This window comes from Pongo abelii, chromosome X (assembly GCF_028885655.2).
Source record: "Pongo abelii isolate AG06213 chromosome X, NHGRI_mPonAbe1-v2.0_pri, whole genome shotgun sequence".
In the NCBI taxonomy this organism is placed as follows: Eukaryota; Metazoa; Chordata; class Mammalia; order Primates; family Hominidae; genus Pongo; species Pongo abelii.
The window spans coordinates 137683006-137699949 of NC_072008.2; the positions used below are offsets into that span (position 1 = coordinate 137683006).

The 16944-nt window shown below is 41.3% G+C and overlaps 1 protein-coding gene across 3 annotated transcripts in view; it reads right to left on the bottom strand.

The window, feature by feature from the left end:
- The window catches only part of LOC100938331 (MAPK regulated corepressor interacting protein 2-like), a 136009-nt gene that overhangs the window by 10663 nt on the left and 108402 nt on the right, over positions 1 to 16944 (bottom strand). The window contains exons 14-17 of one of the 3 annotated variants that reach the window (XR_010139054.1): positions 16249 to 16335; positions 10950 to 11019; positions 5788 to 8847; positions 2667 to 2776 (exon numbers count right to left, since the gene is read on the bottom strand). The gene's annotated coding sequence lies outside the window, so the exon portion shown is untranslated. Of the gene's footprint in view, positions 1 to 2666; positions 2777 to 5787; positions 8848 to 10949; positions 11020 to 16248; positions 16336 to 16944 lie in introns of those variants that run through there. The other 2 variants (XM_063721405.1, XR_002913214.3) reach the window with 2 other exon arrangements.

Here is a 16944-nt window from a genome sequence, read left to right on the forward strand (position 1 = left end):
AAATCTTAAACATGTTTATTAATTTCAGATTAGACAAGATTTTGGTAACATTTCTTTACTTCCAAATTTATTGAACAGACAAATGATATGGATGGCTAAATGCCTACTATTTTAATATATTAAATGATTTTGTGCCAAAAGACTGATAAACCTATGAAAAATTCTCATTCTTGCTGGGCGCGGTGGCTCACACCTGTAATCCCAGCACTTTAGGAGGCCAAGGTGGGCGGATCACTTGGGGTCAGGAGTTCGAGACTAGCCTGCAACATGGCAAAACCCCGTCTCTACTAAAAAATACAAAAATAGGCCGGCGTGGTGGCAGGCACCTGTAATCTCACCTACTCGGGAGGCTGAGGCAGGAGAATCACTTGAACCTGGGAGGTTGGAGGTTGCGGTGAGCCAAGATCAGACCACTACACTCCAGCCTGGGCGACAGAGCCAGAAGTCCATCTCAAAAAAAAAAAACTTGTTCTCTAATTGTGAGACGTAAAGTGTTATATTTAATACGTAAATTGTGTTTATTGATTGAATAATTCAGTTCTTTATGTCTTTTACAGGAATCTAAAGACTGATTTATGCATAAAACAAGAGAATCAGAAGTATTAAATTTAATCAGTGCTTATTATGGCATGGTCCATTTATATCAGTGTTTTTCTTTTTGAGAGTATTTCCTTATTTTCTGAATCCATGTATAAATAAAAGGTATTTTCTACTAAAAAAAAAACCATGGTAACGTGGATCAATAAATAATACAGATCAAAGCAGAACTAAACAAAATGGAGATTAAAAACCAACACAAAGGATCAACAAAATGAAAAATTGGTTCTTTGAAAATATAAACAAAACTGCCAGGCGCGATGGCTCACTCCTGTAATCCCAGCACTTCGGGAGGCCGAGACGGGTGAATCACTTGAGGTCAGGAGTTCGAGACCAGCTTGGCCAAAATGGTGAAATCCTATCTCTACTAGAAATAGAAAAAGTAGCCGGGCATGGTGGCGCACGCCTGTAAACTCAGCTACTAGGGAGGCTGAGGCACAAGAATCGCTTGAACCCAGGAGGAGGAGGTTGCAGTGAGCCAAGATCACACCACTGCACTCCAGCCTGGGTGACAGTTTTATATATATATTTATATATATATATATATATATATATATATACATACACACACACACATATATGAAACTGATAAACCACTAGCTAGACTAACCAAGAAAAGAACAGACCCAAATAAACAAAATCAGAAATGGCAAAGGAGAGATTACCACTGATACCACAGAAATACAAAAGATCATCAGAGAGTATTATGAACGACTATACACTAACAAACTGGGAAACCTAGAATATGCAGTCTATATATACACAATGGAATACTCTTCAGCCATTAAAAAAATGAAATCTTGTATTTGCAGCAACATGGATGGAACTGAAGATCATTATGTTAAGTAAAATAAGCCAGGCACAGAAAGGAAAATATAGCTCTCATTCATCTGTAGGAGCTAAAATACTTGTTGGCATGGAGGTGGAGCGTGGAATGATAGATACCAGAGACAGGGAAGGGTGTATTTGCGGGAGGGCAGTGGGGCTGAAGAGAGTTGGTTAATGAGTAGAAACATACAGTTAGAAAAAATAAGCTCTAAACTTTGATAGAAGAATAAGGTGACTATAATTAACAATTTTCTGTAGTTTTAAAATAGCTGGAAGAAAGGACTTGAAATGTACCCAACACATAGAAATGATAAATACTTTGTTGATAGTTAACTTAAATATCATGAATTGATCATTACACATTGTATGCATGTAACAAAATTTCACATGTACCCTTAAATATATACAAATATAATATATCAAAAAATTAAAAATAGAAAATTAAGAAAATAATAAACTAAAAAGCTTAAAATATGGAAAGTAAAAAGCTGTTTAACAGTATTGAAAAGTGCTTCTGTTGCAATCTTAAATGAGGTCCACAGCAAGCATACATTACTTTTTTTTTTTTTTAAGTGTCTGTTATGGAAGGAGAGTATAGAAATGTGTTACTCTCTGTAAGGCAATTTCTGTAATATACAAATTATCCCTAACTACCTCTATTGGCTATGCTTAGAAAAGGATTGTGGCAGACCAATTCTCCCTGACAATCACACAGACAGGCCTGCATGACAGTCACACAGGCAGGCCTGCATAGCACCTCAGTTACACAGACAAATTTCTACAGAGTGGCCTTAACATTGAGCAAATAGTTTAACCGAGGGAAATCGATGCCCAGACATCAAAGCTAGAAATGAAACATATGGTCAAGGCCGGGCGCGGTGGCTCAGGCCTGTAATCCCAGCACTTTGGGAGGCCAAGGAGGGTAGATCACCTGAGGTCGGGAGTTCGAGACCAGCCTGACCAACATGGAGAAACCCTAACTCTACTAGAAATACAAAATTAGCCGGGCGTGGTGGCGCATGCCTGTAATCCCAGCTACTCGGGAGGCTGAGGCAGGAGAATCTCTTGAGTCCGGGAGGCGGAGGTTGCAGTGAGCCGAGATCGCGCCATTGCACTCCAGCCTGGGCAACAAGAGCGAAACTCCGTCTCAAAAAAACAAAAGAAAAGAAAGAAACATATGGTCAGTAGGAACCTTGCATGGGCTTCTCTGGAACAAGCCAAAAGAATGGAGACAGTCTTACATTCCTAGTGCCAGGACCCATCTCGGGCCAACGAAATCTGAGACGAGTCAAGGTAACAGAGGCAGCTGTTTGAATTCATTGGAGAGTCCAAGGCAGCTCTCCGGACCAAGCTGTAAAGGAGATAAGATAGAAATAATCATTCCAGTACCACCGTAGACAGGCTTTGAAGGTACTGTAGCCCTTTTAATTGGACTTAGCAAGCATTTTTTTTGCCTCTGACATTCTAGTTGAAGCAAATTTAGTTACCAATAGACATAGGCGAATGCTATACCGCAGTAGGCACATAACCCCAACCTATATAAGCACTAAGAAAATTGTAACATTTTGAGTTGGTCTGGTGGAATTATCTCCAGCTTTCTTCCTGTATCCAGTTACAGCAATAAATTCCTGTGTTTCCTAGTTTGCCTGCTTTTCCGTACTAGGCCTCTAGAAAATGCAGCGGGCCGGGCTTCGTTCCTGGAACAGGAGTAACTCCCAAACAAGTATTAGTGTAGGACTGAAAATAAACGCAGAATATCTTGAGAGTCTCAAAGGAAAATAGGGTGGCTAGAGAAGCCTTTCTCTAAGTCTTGAACTTCCAGCATTTTATTCTCTCTCTTAAGCTTGGATACTTCACACTTATCCTTTCAGGTAGAAAATCTGATACTATGGGAAAGTACTGGATATAGAATGTTGAGCAGAACTGCACAGATTGCACATAATGAAAGCAGAACTCTATAGACAAGGTCAGATGTCAATTTAATTTCTGAAATAACAATATTCCTGATGAGGGTGGGTGGTTTTAGGTCTCAGTTTGATTTCAGATGGAAAACAAAAGCGAAAGTTGAGTAGTAAGACCAGGTTGCCCCCAAACTGGACAAAACATAAGGCAACCATGTTTGCCGGAGTTTTTTCAGACACGAGGGGCGGGAGAAGAGTGACCTAGACACGGCTTCTTGGTATATCTGGAGCACTACTGCCATCGTGAGGATGAAGTTTCATGAAACCCTACGCCATTACACTGTTCTCGAATTCTAGAGAATAGTATTTTTCTCTCTGTTGGGGAAGTTCTGCTCTGTAGGGAGGTGGAAGAGGCATGGGGCTCCAAGCTAGGTCTTCTTGCCTTCTCCTCTAAAACCTTAAGATAGACCTGGACATTGGCGGTATCTTGGTGTAGAACCTGGAGTGTGAGGACTTAGAATGAACCAGCCCCTGCCAGGCGGTCCTGGCACAGGAAGTCGTGGGGCGGGGCCTCGGTTCCTCGTCTGGGCAGGACTGCAGGAACCCGCTCAAAGACAAATGCAGGCTCTTGTGGGCATCTGTCTCCTGTTCTCCTGTTCCTGCCCCTTGGAGCAAAAGTCAGCAGGTTTTCACATGGTATTATCTTGCTACGGGTCTTTGGATCTCTTGTGGCATCAGTATCCACGCACAATGAACAACGTTCTTCCAGGGGAGGTTTACAGGATTTGCTATTAGAACTTTCACTCTCCAGGTTCTATACCAAGGTACCGCCAATGTCCAGGTCTCTTTTAAAGCCTCAAACGAGACTAAGCAAGGACTCCCAGCATGGAGGCGAACCCTCTTCCACCTTTTACCAGACCACACCTGCCCCAACAGGTAGTCCTCACTAGAACTCTTTAATGGCGTAGGGTTTCGTTAAACGATAGCCTCACGATGGCAGTATCCTCACGATGGCAGTAGAGCTCCAGATATGCCGAGAAACCTTACCTTGGAGCACTCTACTCCCGCCCTTCTTGTGTGAAAAAACGCCACCCATAGACAAAGGCGCCACCAAACATGGGTGCCTTGCATTTTGCTTTGTTTGGGGCCACCTGGTCTTACTGCTGCACTTTTGCTTTTGTTTTTTCTTTTTTGTTTTTGTGTTTTTCTTTTTCTTTTGAGACGGAGTCTCGCTCTGTCGCCCAGGCTGGAGTGCAGTGGCGCGATCCCATCTCACTGCAACCTCCGCCTCCCGGGTTCAAACGATCCTCCTGCCTCAGCCTCCCAAGTAGCTGTGATTACAGGCACCGCACCCAAGTCGAGCTAATTTTTGTATTTTTAGTAGAGACGAGGTTTCACCACGTTAGCCAGGTTGATCACGAACTCCTGACCTCAGGTGATCTGCCCGCCTCGGCCTCCCAAAGTGCTGTGATTACAGACGTGAGCCACCCCATCTGGCCTTGCTTTTGTCTTCCATTTGAAATCAAACCAAACTCTAAACCACGCACCCTCGTCAAGAATCTTATTCTTTCAGAAATTAAATATCTTCTTGATCTAGTCTATATGGGTATGATTTACTTCACAGAATTATATGTCCAGTACTTTCCAAGGCATCAAACTGTCTCCTTCAGGGGATAAATTCAATGGATGAGGGCACAAAAGGACAAAGTTGCTAGAAGCTTAGAGATTTTCGCTGGCAAACAATTTACAAATCCTGGTGGTCTCTATTCTGGCTCCCCTCCCAGACAACCAGGGAGTTCTTCATGTTGTAGCTCATGTGTTGCATTGTAGGCAACAATGTGGCATGAACCACAGAGAAGGGACCAGATAGCTGTCATTACTGCATGTCAAATATGTTCCACATGCCATGATACTCATAGAACATATGTTCAATTCCTGTCCAGGTTACTCAGTGTTTCATCTCAGGGTCTCATCATCTAACATCAAAACAGCACGTTCCCATGCCATTACATATTCTTCAGGTATTTCCTGAGACTTTATGGTGTGTGTGTGTGTGTATGTGTGTGTGTGTCTGTCTGTCTGTCTGCATTTTATAATTTGTCTTTTAGGTATAATGTTTACAGTATTCTCCCACTAATAATTAAAAAATAATGCCTGCCAAAGATTCGGAAAAATCCACATACTACTAAAGAAGAAAAACACTACCATACAACGTGTCAAGGCAGCTAAACTTTTGGATCATTTCTGTGTATATCTTTCAATATATATATACATTCTTGATTTCATGTAAAAAATAAATCTGTATTAAAGCTGGATTATAGGCTGGGCACTGTGGCTCACACCTGTAATCCCAACACTTTGGGCCAAGGTGGGCGGATCGCCTGAGGTCAGGAGTTCGTGATCAACCTGGCCAGCATAGTGAATCTTCATCTCTACTAAAAATACAAAACTTAGCAGGCACCTGTAATCCCAGCTACTCAGGAGGCTGGGGCAGGAGAATCACTTGAACTTAGGAGGCAGAGGTTGCAGTGAGCCAAGATCCTGCCACTGCACTCCAGCCTGGGCGACAGAGGGAAACTTTGTCTCAAAAACAAAACAAAACAAAACAAAAAAACTGGATTACATTGTACATTGTGGATTGAATCAGACCAAGTATGTATGTTAACAAAGGTTTGAGGAGCATGAATTAATCTGAATGTCATCAATACTGTCTTATATGTCAACATCTTAAGCCTTCATTATAAACAAAGGTAAATCTTAAAACTATGCCCTCGAAAACATTGCTTTAGAAAAGTAGACACTATTTTTTGTTTGAATTTTTAAAGATACATCACAATGTGCATAATGGCTCTCTAGAACACATACATGATTATATATTTGGTTTAAGGTTATCACATTTTAGAAGTAGAGTAAAATATACTTTGTCATTTCTCTTACCGTGTGGAAGGGTTTAATCCTCAAGGTTCAATAATTTACTTTTCTCACTAAATCAGACATAGGGAATGGCTGCTTATGAGGACATAGAATGCAATTGAGATTTTGTGAGGACCAAAGGGATTACCTGGTGCAGATGAATGACATGTATCCAACCTAAATGGGAATGATAGGCTCATTGCCCCTCTACACTATCCTCCCTTGCAGAAGAAACAAATCAACCTCCTTGTCACCACCACTGGCATTCAGCTAGGTGTGATTTCCTTGCCAGGCTTCTATCCACTGCCTAGGCAGACAGCCTCTATTAAAGATAGTTAGCAAGGAATGAATAAACAATTCTTTAGCCTAAGGAATTCTAGGTCTGAGACCAGCAACTTTTCTAGCATTGTTACTCTAAGTAGCTAGTCAGGTATAAGCAGAGCAGGTGAGGCTCTCCCCACCCACCAGGAATGTCAGGCGACCGTCAGGTGATGGTCAAGCAGTTGTCACACTGCCTCTCTAAAATAATAACTGGGTGCACCCTGCACCAAGAAGCAGTTTCCCAATAGATAAAAACACCTGAAATTGGTAATCGGCAGCTTCCAATAAGATCTCAGGAATTGGTCAAGTGGGCTTCACATTAAGAGGCAAAATGGTGGAATTTAACTGGTATATGGCCTTCCAGGGATATTGCACGGTAAAGGGAAGAATGCCTCACCTGAGCATGTGTACAGCTTCAGTAAATACACTGCGCATGCAGGCAGCCTGTCACAATGGAAGAATCAAAAGAAAAGGGACACAAGATGCTGGAAGTAGGCCACCATATAAAATCCTAGGTCCAAGGTCAAACGGAGCACTTGACCAAGATGTCTGCTTGGCCCTCTTCCAAGTGTACTTTACTTTCTTTTCATTTCTGCTCTAAAGCTTTTGAATAAACATCACTCCTGCTCTAAAACTTTCCTTGGTCTCGTCTTCTGCCTTATGCCCCTCAGTCGGATTCTTTCTTCTGAGAAGGCAGGAATCAAGGTTGCTCCAGACCTGTTTGGATTCAACACTGGTAGCACAGATAACTTCAACCGCTAACATATTTATACAAATACAACCCAAAGAAAGCCAAACACCATTTCATAGTTGACAGTGCTTACTGTATGATTTTTATACCAAATAGGCCAAATATATCATTTTTGGACTTCAGAGGACTTAATATCTAAAATAGTAATTATGTCAGAAAAAAACATAATTTATAATTTAATTTTGGAAGTTTTGTCAAATATCTATGGTTTAAAACACTTGATATTATAAAATCAAATCCCAGGTCACCATAAGTCATTTAATTAGCCAAAACAATAACTCAAAATGTTTTGAAACGGAAAAAACCTTTACTCATTAAGAGGGAGACTTAGCTCTCCAAACAATCTGTCTTTTTTTCTTTCCCTTCTTCTTCCTACAGTTTATTCAAAAGGCAAACAAAAATCTTTCATTATTTCTTAATATTACATGAAAATCTTGTTCAAGAGAGAAAGCCAAATTTCACCATTGTATTAGTGCACTATTGATGTCAAACCCAAATCTTAATAAAACCTTATGGACAAATCTATCCAATTTTAATGTCTGACCATAAGGTAAAATTCTTATAAATCTTTTATAATTCTTTGCCAATTTTTGTTAAAGAGCAAATTAGTGCTGTAAGAAAACTCTGTTGTACTTTTTTTTTTTTTTTTGAGACGGAGTCTCGCTCTGTCGCCCAGGCTGGAGTGTAATGGCACTATCTCGGCTCACTGCAACCTCCGCTTCCCAGGTTCAAGCAATTCTCCTGCCTCAGCCTCCTGAGTAGGTGGGATTACAGGCACCCGCCATCACGCCCAGCTAATTTTTGTATTTTTAATAGAGATGGGGTTTCACCATGTTGGTCAGGCTGGTCTCGAACCCCTGACCTCATGATCCACCCGCCTCGGTCTCCCAAAGTGCTAGGATTACAGGTGTGAGCCACCGCGCCCGGCCAACTCTGTTGTACTTTTATTCCAATGTTTAATTTATGGAAAAATTGAATAGTACCCCTTTAACTTTAGCTAATATGTTCACACACAGAATTTCATTTACAATTAATTTGTCACAAGCCTTCCATAAGTGTTCAAACCTTCAGATTTTTCTACCTAACTTAAAACATTATTATTTTAGAGAGGCAGTGTGACAACTGTTTGACTACCGCCTGATGGTCAGCTGACATTCCCGGTGGGTCAGCGAGAGCCCTCTCCTGCCCTGCTCATATCTGACTAGCGACCTACTATAACTGTTTCAGATATGGGACACTGTCTCATATGTAGGGCTGCTCTCTCCACAAAAATGGTCAGACCAAGCTATTTCTCCAGGAGGTAGTTTAGCAGTCCCCAACCTTTTTAGCATCAGGGATTGGTTTTGTGGAAGATAAATTTTGCACGGTCCAAGGTTGGGGATGGTTTCAGGAAGATTCAAGCTCACTACATTAATCATGCACTTTATTTCTATTGTTATTACACTGTAATATATAATGAAATAATTATACAACTCACCGTAATGTAGAATCAGTAGGCACCCTGAGCCTTGTTTTCCTGCAACTAGATGATCCCATCTGGGGGTCATGAGAGACAGTGACAGATCATCAGGCATTAGATTTCATAAGGATAGCCCAACCTAGATCCTTGCATGAACAGTTCACAATAGGATTCATGCTCCTATGAGACTCTAATGTTGCCAATGCTGACAAGAGGTGGAACTCAGGCGGTAATGCAAACCATGGGGAGTGGCTTTAAATACCAGTGAAACTTTGCCTGCTCCACGCTCACCTCCTGCTATGCAGCCCAGTTCCTAAGTGACCACAGAACAGTACAGGTCCGTGGCCCAGGAACTGGAGACCCTTGATCTAGCAGATATCTAAGTCTACGTTAGGTGAAATAGCGTGGAGAGTTTAGATGTCATTTTGTCATTTCCAGGAATGGGGGTCATTGAGAAATGCTTCCCAGAGGGTCGTTAAGACACTTCTTTTTTGTTTTGTTTTGTTTTGTTTTGTTTTGAGACAGGGTTTCACTTTGTCTCCCAGGAAGAAGTGCACTGTTGCTCACTGCAACCTCGACCTCCGGGGCTCAAGCAATCCCCCCAGCTTAGCCTCCTAAGTAGCTGGGACTATAGGCAGGAACTACTCTGCCCAGCTAATTTTGTGGGGATTTTTATAGAGACAGAGCTTCACCATGTTACCCAAGCTGGTCTCAAACTCCTGAGCTCAAGCAATCCACCTGCCTCAGCCTCCCAAACTGCTAGGATTACAGGCATGAGCCACCGGGCCTGGCCGAATCTTTAAAACATTCCTGAATGCCAATAGCATCTATGTCTACAGACCATCAATCAACTCAACTGTAACCAGCTTGAGGGAGAGCTAGGTACAGTCAAGGATGTCACAAAAGCCAGGACCCTTACCCTGGAATGCCTGCCTGAATCTTCAGAGGCCAGGAGAAGTCCTACCTGAAGAAGCTCTTGAAGTACTGGAAGGTCACACTACAGTACCAGATTAACATTACATCCTTTTTTAAAAGATTCAGATACTGAGATAACAAACAATGAAAAAGAATGTCATGGGGAACAAGTCACCCATACAATTTTAGCCACCCTTGTTGATTTTTCAATTATGAGTCATGGAGTATCTGGAGGTCTCTACACCTAAGGGCGGATATCTTCATGAAGAACTAGCTTTGAAGCTGGTACACAGAACGCTCGCTAGAATGAGATAAATACTGGTTTGCTCAGAACTAAACAATGCCATCGTTCTCAGGGAATGTCCAACGGAAAAGAGCCACCTATCTGCCCTCCTTGAGAGAACTGAGATTACCATCAGTGTCCTAGTATGAGAAAAGACTTTCCCATGAACTTATAAAGTCACAGATAATCCTGGCTTGTGGGCTTAGATAATTGCTTAGGCTTTCCATTACATTCTTGCTTCCTGGAAGCAGCTGGCTCAGTCCTGGTCCCTCACTCACCAGATACTTCACTAAGACTTTGCATTTGTCCATTGATTCTGCCAGGCCTCAGAGAAAAGGGTAGGAACGCCAACTTGTGTCTTGGGCCTGTTCAGCCTCCACTGGCTTTTCCTTCCGCGACGGCTAGGGTTTACGTGGAGGAAATGCTCACGGCTTTGGATGCTATGAAACTACTTCCGCACGATGGCAGTATTGCCCCAGAAAAGCCAAATAGCTCTAGGCGCTCCTCTCCCGCCCATCACATTTGAAAAAAATGCCATGAAGGGACAAAAACACCAGAAACTAAAACTATCTAACATTTTGCTCAACTTGCATAAATGTATTCCACTCTTGGCATTTTGCTTTTGGCTTCCATTGTTTTTTTTTGTTTTTGTTTTTGTTTTTTCAGACGGAGTTTCGCGCTTGTTGCCCAGGCTGAAGTGCAGTGGCTCAGTCTTGGCTCACGGAAACCTCCGCCGCCCAAATTCAAGTAATTCTCCTGCCTCAGCCTCCCAAGTAGCTGGGATTACAGGGACGCACCACCATGCCCGGCTAGTTTTTGTATTTTTAGTAGAGACGGGTTTCACCATGTTGACCAGGATGGTCGCGAACTCCTGACCTCAGGTGATCCACCCACTTTCTGCCTCCCAAAATTCTGGGATTACAGGTGTGAGCCACCGCGTCTGGCCCCATCGGATATTAAACTGAGATCTAATCCACTCACCCTCATCAAGCATCTCCTCTTTTCAAGAACTCAGTATTGACCAGCCAAGATTGCTCCAGTGCACTCCAGCCTGGGTGACAGAATGAGAGTCAGTCTCAAAAAAAAGAAAAGAAAAAGAAAGAAAAAAAGAAAAGAAAAGAAAAAGAACTCAGTATCCGCACAACCAAGTCTTTCCCTTTCTGCTTTTTCACTCAGCATCATATCTGAAGGGTTTTATTATGATATCAAATTGTCTTGTAATATTGGGGACAGACCTCAGGGATCCATGCCTACGGAAACAAACAGAAAAGCAACAACAAATGTTTACCCCTAAGGTCTTGGAGAAGAGCAAAGCTAAGCACCAGGCCATGTGGTTCTTGTCCTGACTCTCTGTCAGGCCTCTGAGCCCAAGCTAACCCATCATATCCCCTGTGACCTGCACGTACACATCCAGATGGCCATTTCCTGCCTTAACTGATGACAGTCCACCACAAAAGAAGTGAAAATGGCCTGTTCCTGCCTTAACTGATGACATTGTCTTGTGAAATTCCTTTTACTGGCTCATCCTGTCTCAAAAAGCTCCCCTACTGAGCATCTTTGGAGCACCTTGTGACCCCCACTCTGCCCGCCAGAGAACAACTCCCCTTTGACTGTAATTTTCCTTTATCTACCCAAATCCTATAAAACGGCCCCACCCTTATCTCCCTCCCTCACTCTCTTTTCGGACTCAGCCCGCCTGCACCCAGGTGAAATAAACAGCCATGTTGCTCACACAAAGCCTGTTTGGTGGTCTCTTCACAAGGACGCGCATGAAACTCTCTACCCAGGTTCCCTGGGAGTTCTCCTCTATGATCTCACCTAGACATTAGGTCTTACGTGTTGAGGGGAAGGCCACTATTGCTAATTAGTGGAGCTCTAAGATAAGGGTCCAGGTAACTCTTAAACTTGACTGACACACACAACCCTTCTTGAATGTACACAAATACAGGAATGACTATAAATGCTAATCAGATGGATCGCAGGATTTTGTCTCATGGTTTCGTTATTTAATATTGGTACAGAAATATTTTCCAGTGTCACGAAATGGCAATGGCTTACGACCGTGTCCTGCTGTGTATGTGTCTTATTGTTTTTCCGTTAGGATTCAATCCTATATTTTCTCATTAGTAGAAAATACGTGGAATTTGCAAAGAAGTAAAAAGAAACTATGTGCTGATCAAAAGAAAAGCAATGTCATAAAACTTTGTATTAATTAATACTGATAACTTTTTCCATATTTTGTCCCACTTTCAATAAAAGTTCTACATATATATATGCAAACACCACAATAAATTTACATTTAAATTGGATTTAGCTATACGTCATGTTTTAGAGTGAACATTTTCACAAGTGATTCTTGAACAGTTTTTGACATTGTTATAAAAAAATTTGCAATATCTGGATTTTAAACAATAAAATATTTGCAAAGAATTACTTGATTGAACGAGTTGTTAAGAAGTAAGTTCTTGGCCAAGTACAGTGACTCACGCCTGTAATCCTAGCACTTTGGGAGGCCGAGATGGGCGGATTGCCTGAGCTCAGGAGCTCAAGACCAGCCTGGGCAACATGGTGAGATGCCGTCTCTACTAAAATACAAAAAAAAAAACCAGCCAGGAGTGGTGCGGGCGCCTGTAATCCCAGCTACGCGGGAGGCTGAGGCACAAGAATTGCTTGATCCCGGGAGGCAGAGGTTGCAGTGAGCCAGGACTGTGCCACTGCACTCCAGCCTGTGCAACAAAATGAAAATCTAAAAATCTACCTATACATACATGAACACATATATAAATACATATTACATATAATATAAATATATATTATACATACTTATACCTCCGAATTAGTTTTTAATTCTTCTCAAATTTTTATCCCTAATTCTTACCTTAAATTTTATCTTTAAAATCTCAAAAGAAATATAACAAAATTCAATAAATGATAGTTGAGATAGGCATCTCTCACATTCAGTCACCTAGATGTGTAACCTAAGAAAACTTTAAGATGGAAGTATTCACACCACTCACATGCAGCTACAATGTTTCATTAATGTCTGTCTTAATATAAATATGAATTAATGATATAAATTTGTTGGCCAATACTATCATATTCAAACACGTACTCACTATAACACTGACCATGATTTAAAATATATGGCATTAGGCCAGGCATGATGGCTCACAACTGTAATCCCAGCACTTTGGGAGGCCGAGGCAGGCAGATCACACGAGGTCAAGAGTTCAAGACCAGCCTGGCCAACATAGTGAAACCCTGTCTTTACTAAAAATTCAAAAATTAGCTGGGCGTGGTGGCAGGCACCTGTGGTCCCAGCTACTTGGGAGGCAGAGGCAGGAGAATTGCTTGATCCTGGGAGGCGGAGGTTGCAGTGAGCCGAGACAGCAACACTGCACTCCAGCCTGGGCGACAGAGTGAGACTGTCTCAAAAAAAAAAATAAAAAATGAAATAAAAATATATGGCATTGGCCTGGTGCGGTGGCTCACAACTGTAATCCCAGCACTTTGGGAGACTGAGGCAGGTGGATCACTTGAGCCCAAGAGTTTGAGACCAGCCCAGGCAATGTAGTGAGACCCTGGCTCTACAAAAAATAGCCAGGCACGGTGGTGTGTACCTGTAGTTCAAGTTACTTGGAAGTCTGAGTTGGGAGGAGTACGTCAGCCCAGGGAGGTCGATGATGCAGTGAGCCACGATCATGCCACTGTACTCCAGTCTGGGTGATAGGGTGAGAGCCTGTCTAAAAAATATATATATATGTCATTTAAAAACTGTATATACATACAGACAGATATGATGCAGATACACAGTCCCACACACATTTTACTTTCAATATAATTCAATGCAGACTGTTTGTAATTTTGTACAAAATCTTTAGGACACCTTATAATATCTGCATGAATCCATATCAATATATAATTTTGAGGGCTTGAGATTTTTGGATTTTACTCTAGAAGAACTTCAAGAAATTATAATTCGAAAAATATATGGTAGGTCAAACATAGTGAGACGAAGTAATTTAAAATGTCTGGGCCATGTATTATCATCTGTTGACAATAATAATCATCAACATCATAATTATACAGGATAATAATGTTCAAATTATCCTGTAGTATAACTATTAAAACAAGTTATCTTCACTTACAAATTGAGTACTTTTCAAATATAATAATTAATTATTCTTGGAAATAATAATAGATTTTAAAATATTAGCACTTTTTAGAACTGAGTTATGCTAAATTCTTTCCTTACTGTACTCTACTGGCTAAGGAACAAAAAGGCTCACCCGGCATCCAGTTATACAGTTCATGGCTATTCTTATAAAGTTCATAGAAGACTCTGGAGGGAACGCATATAAAGTGGCACTGGTGCCCACCTAAGTAACACCAGAGACGTCTGGAACTCTAAGTTTGGACCCCACAGGAGGATGCTCTGGAAGATTCTCCGGGCCTCAAATTCTCCAAAGAGGATGCTTTCTGCAGAGGTTCTAAGGTCTAGTATTAAGCCCTCCTTGGAATTTTCTCTCAGTTGTAATGTTCCTTGGCCCCAAAATTGTTTAGAATCTGAAGTTTATTGTCTAATGGGAAAGTAGGATGGTGTTGCATGTAACCGGGCTTTTGTGCTGTGGTTCTAAGTAGGGGGCCTGGTTAACGTGTGACGCCTTCCTTTGTTAGTTTGGCCCCAGTGATCCTTATTGGAGTCTGGGGAGGTTTAGACTTTAAAAATCAAACTGCCATGGAGACTGCTTACCCGAAATTTTGGTTCACAGCCTTCATTGGATTATCTGTTGGGGCAAAGTAAAACTGGCAAGCTTGTATTGCTATCTCATGGCTAAAGTTGCAAGCTATTGGAGCCTGCAGCTCCCACGTGAGGGGAAAAGGAGGAAGTCCTCCCCTACAAAGCGAATTCACAAACTTGAAAGAAGCAATTTACACAGGATGTGCAGATCTCAAGGGAAGGATGCCAGAAACATCAAAAGCAAGGAAATGGGATGCTTCCAAAGGAACCCAGTAATTCTCCAGCAACAGATCCCTATCCAAAAAAAATTCAAGAAATGTCAGATAGATAATTGTGCATACTGATTTTAACCAAGATTAGGGGATACAAGAGACTTCTGAAAAAGAAAGGAGCGAAATGACAGAAGCAATTCTGGATATGGTTAAGGTAATTACCAACCAGATACAGAGTTTTCCAGGGCACACAGCAAATGTGGAACTGAAGAAATCATAGGATGAAATACAAAGTACACTCAAAAACTTCAATGATAGACTAGATCAAGCAGAAAAAACCCTCAGAACTTAAAATCTGAAAGCCTTTTTCTCAATTCAAATATTTAAAGGGTTGTACTCTGGCCATTCATGTGAACAAAATCTGCTGGGTTAATTGGTTTGGTTTTTTTTTTCCTTTTTTTGAGAGGGAGTCTCACTCTGTCACCCAGGCTAGAGTGCAGTGGCACGATCTCAGCTCACTGCAATCTCCGCCTCCCAGGTTCAAGCAATTCTCTGGCCTCAGCCTCTTGAGTAGCTGGGATTACAGGCACCTGCCACCAAGCCCAGCTAATTTTTTGTATTTTCAGTAGAGATGGGGTTTCACCATCTTGGCCAGGCTGGTCTTGAACTCCTGACCTCATGATCCACCCGCCTCGGCCTCCCAAAGTGCTGGGATTACAGGCGTGAGCCACCGTGCTCGGCCACTGGGTTAATTGTTATACTGGGGTCTTGGATAATCATTAAAGGTGAAATAAAAATTATAAAAAGTATATTGGTGGAATAAAAATAGAAATGCCTTCAGAATTGTCAACATACATTTTGTCTGAATTTTATGTTTGTCGTTGCCAGATATTTTATTTATTTATTTATTTATTTATTTATTGAGATGGCATTCTCTATTGCCCAGGCTGCAATGCAATGGTGCGATCTCGGCTCACTGCAACCTCTGCCTCCCAGGTTCAAGCAATTCTCCTGTCTCATCCTCCCAAGTAGCTAGGATTACAGGTGCCTGCTACCACGCTCAGTTATTTTTGTATTTTTAGTAGAGATGGGGTTTCACCATGCTGGCCAGGCTGGTCTGGAACTCGCGACCTCAGGTGATCTGTGGCCTTGGCCTCCCACTGTCTTTGCTGGATATTTTAAAATGTCAGTGTTAATTCAAGCTGGGGGCTTGGGGTTAGCCTGCCTCCCATTCCATTCAAAGTCTCACTGAGATAAATGCATATCTGATTGCTTCCTTTGGAAAAGGTAATCACAAACTCAAAGGATGCAACTCTTTGTCTCCCACCTGTGATCTAAAATCTCCCAAGCTGCCTCCTCTCCAGTTGTCCTGTCTTGTTTGTTTTACATATGTTGATTGATGTCTCATGTCTCCCTTATTAAAAGGAAAAATAAGTACGGTGAATGAGGTAAATGTTTTAGATAAATTTTTGTGTAAATTAAAATCTTAAAGTTATTTTTGATGCTCATTTAATATCTGGGTCATTTCCAATTAAGACAGGGTTGTGATACGGGGAAACATGTTTCTAAAATTGTGGAATTGTTCTTATCTACAAATGCCTATATCTGATAGTTCAGAATTTATTGCTATTTAGGGTTTCACTGACATTTTACGTTACTAAGGATAAAAATTTTAGTTAACAAGTAATTTTGTATACAAAATGGGCCAGAAAGGGTTACGTTATTAGTGGAAAAATAATAATTTTGTCTAATTCAGAAGTTATCTAAATTTTGTTCAAATTACAGTTTTGAAAAGATTATTTATGAAACAATGTAGTAAGGAATCATTATAAGTAGGGAAGAAAGTTGTGGAAAAGTTTAAATGATAAAATATTCTTTAAAACCTGAGAGAATTGGAGACATTTGGCTAATGAACATTCTCATAGTTAAAGTTCTTAGTCTTGATTAAAGTAAAATAAGAAGTATTATACAAATGTATCAGCAGCCTGGAGCGGTGGCTCATGCCTTTAATCTCAGCCCTTTG